We start from the raw sequence: 4,596 nt of genomic DNA, 5'->3' as shown, positions 1-4,596 counted from the left end.
GGAACACATAACCACCCTTTGAAATATATTCCCCTGGCTGTCCTCTCCACTGACCTGGACAACAGTTTGTGAAAAGTGAACACAATTGGCAAATTCAGAAATATGCACAACCTGTCTTCCAACATCATGTGGCATTTGATTTGGACTTGAAATTAGCCGAGCATATGAACTATAATAGTGCCAATGGCAAAAGAGTGCCAGGCAAAACATTTTATAGAAAACAAACAGTCAAGATGCAGAGGGCATGTCATGAGGGGATATTAATGCTGAGATGAAGAGGATAAAATATACATTGGTTGATGTGCTAAGGATGCAGATAAATCATGGAAGATGTAAATCCATCAAACAGAAATTTCATCCCATGAATTTTCTTGATTCAACACAATTGACCAAAGCTGAAGTTATCTACTAAAAAAAAAGTTTAAAAAAGTATCTATTAAAAAAAATGTAAAAAAAAGTAAAATAAACATTTCAAAAAGGAAAAGCAAAATAAAAAAGTTTATAAAAAGTAAAACAAAAAATTAGAGTAAATGTATATGATGTTGTTGTGTTGCTGTGTATACTAATGACCCACTGTGTCTTTCAGCATCATTTGCCGGCACTAACACACACTTTGAAGTAGCTTGTCAAGGAGCCTGAATACAATAATAAAACAATGAAAAAATGGCACTTGGGGACTACAAGTTATAAGTGTGTACTTCACAACATTTCATAGCAACTAGTTTATCATCCTGGGTTTTATTTATATATATCTCTACCCTACTTGCAGAGGTTGCTGAATTGATTATAATAGAGTGTCAATCTTATTCACTTCACCAGATTCCCCTTATCTATCTACAATTGAAAGTGGTCATTATAGCCGTATAACTTTGAATGGTTTCTCTATTTGTTTATCCATCTGTAAACAAGCTGGTGGTATGTACTTTTTTCATCATACTTCAAAAGGAAAATAATCTGTTTTGAATTAAGCGAAATGTTATACTGAGGATTTTATTGAACTTTAATTCTAGGACATTATGTTATAATCACCTAAGGACATCTCCTCTTTGTGAAATTTCTATATTTGGTTGGTGTCCAAACCCTAAACCATTGACTGGTATGTGATCCAAAGGACCAATATTTAATCGTTTTCCTTCTCCCTTTTCTTACACCTGCTCAACCTATTACCCTCTTCTTATTATTTGTTTTTATCCAATTTATGGACATTGTATTTATTTGTATTTACTGTAATTCACAGTGTGACCATCGTTGCCTACTGTTGTATTGTGCCCCTGAGGAAGTCGTGTTCACGACGAAACGCGTTGGGCCTATTGGGCGCATTTCGACTGTTGACCTGAATTGTGTTTATGTCATTTTATACATTGTAAAGTGTATCAATTCGACCTTTGTTTATACTGCTATGCTCTGTGAGCAAATGTTTATTAAAATTTTCCTATTTTAAACCATACTGTCTTAAATAATTGAAAGGTCCTAGCGCACCCTGAAAACCCCTTTTCTCTCTATTTCTATACTGGGTCCTATCTAACAGGGGACCCCCTCAGGGTTGCTGCTTAACTAAATTCACTGAGCGCATTGTGTGGCCTTCTTTTTCTCGATATCATCTTTGCTGTTAGATTCCACACGTTGCAGCCATGCATTTTCTCAATGACAGAACTAAAAGATCTTTTAATGCCAAAAGCATATTTTCAGAAGATGAGCAGGTGTCAGAGATGGAAGACAACGATAACGATTATTATGGATACCTTAATACTCTGGAAAAATTGGGAACAAAAGATTTGAAAGGCTGGTACGACATCATCACGCTAGAGAAGTACCTAGAAATAGGGCGTATCCCGCGAGGATTAAGAATACAAAAAAGCCCGACCTATGGAAGCGACAATGTTTCGTTCTTGAAAAACTGGAATTGAATTTTGGACGATTGTTCCACCAAACTTATCAATCTATTGGTCAATGAACGTAAAAAGGAACTTATATTAATCGATAATGAAATCGGAAAACTCGAATCCTCACTATCCAAATTTGATCTGAATGAGGATTTCAAAAGGGAAACAACCGATCTACAAAATAAAATGAGTAAACTGGAAAAAGAAATAATTTTGAGAAAACAAAAAAAGTTTACTCGGGACAAGAAAGATTATGCCAATGGCCAAGTTCACAATTGGCCTAAAGAAATTAAGAACCCTCAGTATAACATCAGACGTTTCCAACCTCAAAGGGAAGAACACCCCTACAGAGAACACCCCTACAGAGATAATCACAGAAGGACCCCTTATAACAAATTTGATTATGGTAGACAGGGGATAAATTCCCATAGACACAACGAGCAATATGGACATACTTATAGATCCAATAGATATGATCATAATGACCAGAGAGAGAATTTTCAATCCAGAAGAAACTATAGGGGTCGGTTCCCCTCATATCGTGAAAATCCTCACCATAACAGATTTGAAGTATTTAGATCTCCGTCAGTAGATAGAACCCACCAACGTCATTTTTTGGAGGAAGGTCCCAGTTCGAATCCACCGCCACGGGTTACCAGAGAAGAACTACACACCCGGTTAGACTCACCCCATGGACAGAAAAGAAGGTTCGATGGAGAAGTAGAGGATCTAGAGGGGGGAAAAAACTCCCCATAAAAGAAAAAAGCCCCATCCACTCAGTTGGTTCCGGAATCATCAACATTTCCGCGAAGGAGTTATCTGCAGCCGAGACATCGGTTCTAGATAAAGGGCTTAAATTTGCTCCTAACAACCACATTGATCCTTTCAATCTGTTTATCGATCTTAATAAATATGTTAGGAACTTGACCGTACAAAGACACTTTCTGAAAAATCCCTCCATTCAATCGGTACCCATAAATGATGCCCCCTTGGTTTCCCTACCCTCGCGGTTTTACCCGGTAGAATCAAGGGGCAGTCATATAGAAATTTTCTATGAAGCTGTCCGTGAGGATTTCCGGAAAATCAAACCTAACAAACACATTTCCCACAATTTGAACATCAGGGAAATTAAAGCTTTGAATATCCTCAAAAAAGATGAAGATACAATCATACGTTCAGCAGACAAAGGAGGAGCTGTCGTTGTGCAGGACAAAACCAACTATTTAATTGAAGCCAACAAGATCCTTGGTGACCAAACCACCTATGCCAAATTGTCTAGTAATCCGACGGAGGACTTCAAACTGGATCTTGAGTCTCTCTTACATTCAGGCCTCCAAAAGGGAGTCATCTGCAGAGATGAATTTGACTTTATGAACGTCAAATTCCCCATCATGCCAGTGTTTTACCACATTCCTAAAGTGCATAAGGACAAATTGCATCCACCTGGTCGTCCGATCATTGCTGGAGTCAATTCTCTTACGGCCAATTTGTCCCATTATTTGGACTTAAAACTCCAGCCTTATGTCCTACAAATACGCTCTTATCTTAAAGATAGTACCGCTGTGTTAAATCTATTGGAAGGGAAAATTTGGTCCTCCGAGTTTTGTTGGCTCACTATTGATGTACAGAGCCTTTACACCTCTATACCACACATCAAAGGCCTCGAGTCGGTGGGAAAAACCCTTAAGAACAACCCCTTGATGAAAGATTCTGAATTAACTTTTTTGACTGAAAGTATGAATTTCATTCTCGGCCATAATTTTTTTGAATTTGACGGACAATTTTTCCTCCAACAACAAGGCACGGCTATGGGCACTAAATTTGCCCCCGCCTATGCCAACTTGTACATGCGGGCATGGGAGGAGAACCACATCTATGGTACTGCCTTTGAAGAAAACATCATCTTGTACCGCAGATATATCGATGATTTGCTTTTTATATGGCGAGGTGACCAAACAAGTATTGAGGATTTCATGACACATCTACAAATCAATGAGTACAATCTGAAATTTACTTTTAAATCCCATCCAACGGTAATCGAATACCTAGATCTTGAACTTGAAGGTATACCAGACAAAGAAATTACCACAAAAACTCATTTTAAAGCTGTAGACGCCAACAGTTACATCCCGGCTAACAGTTGTCATCACCCCACTTGGAAAAAGAGCGTCCCCTACGCCCAGTTCCTCCGATTAAGACGTAACTGTAGTAAAACCTCTGATTTCGAACAACAATCACAACTGTTGTCTGATCGCTTCCTTGAAAGGGGGTACGATAGGCCATTCATCGAATCTTCGAAGGATAAAGCATTTACCCAAGAAAGAAATTCATTACTAGTACAATCTAAGAAAGACAAAGTTGATTTTAAATGCCGACCATTTATAACACAATTCAACTGTGAAAACCAACAAATTAAGCGAACACTTGAGCGCCATTGGGATTTACTCTTGCGGGACCCCGTACTGGGATCTCACCTTCCGAATAAACCCAATCTTGTATTTAGGAGAGCATCCAATCTCAAAACTATGTTGGCTCCAAGTAGATTGAAATCATCAATTAATAAAGTACCGGCTACCAACAACTTTCTTGAAAAAAGAGCAGGCATTCTACCATGCAACAAATGCATTTGTTGCAAATTCATTGATAAGACCAAATTCAGTTGCACTTTGAATAATGGAAAAATCTATACCATCAAGGACTCTGTAACCTGTAA

General features: G+C 38.1%; 1 long non-coding RNA gene across 1 annotated transcript; it reads left to right on the top strand.

Annotated features, from left to right (window-relative positions):
* Nucleotides 1-823: 823 nt before the first annotated feature.
* Nucleotides 824-1,377, top strand: LOC146062718 (uncharacterized). The gene is made up of 3 exons (XR_014471485.1): nt 824-915; nt 1,011-1,096; nt 1,238-1,377. It is a non-coding gene; the product is annotated as an uncharacterized LOC146062718 (long non-coding RNA).
* The last annotated feature ends 3,219 nt before the right edge of the window (nt 1,378-4,596 follow it).

This window comes from Crinia signifera, chromosome 3 (genome assembly GCF_055691185.1).
Source record: "Crinia signifera chromosome 3, ASM5569118v1, whole genome shotgun sequence".
NCBI lineage: Eukaryota > Metazoa > Chordata > Amphibia > Anura > Myobatrachidae > Crinia > Crinia signifera.
The sequence above is the reverse complement of the archived record's forward strand: the minus strand, read 5'-3'. Positions and strand labels throughout refer to the sequence as shown.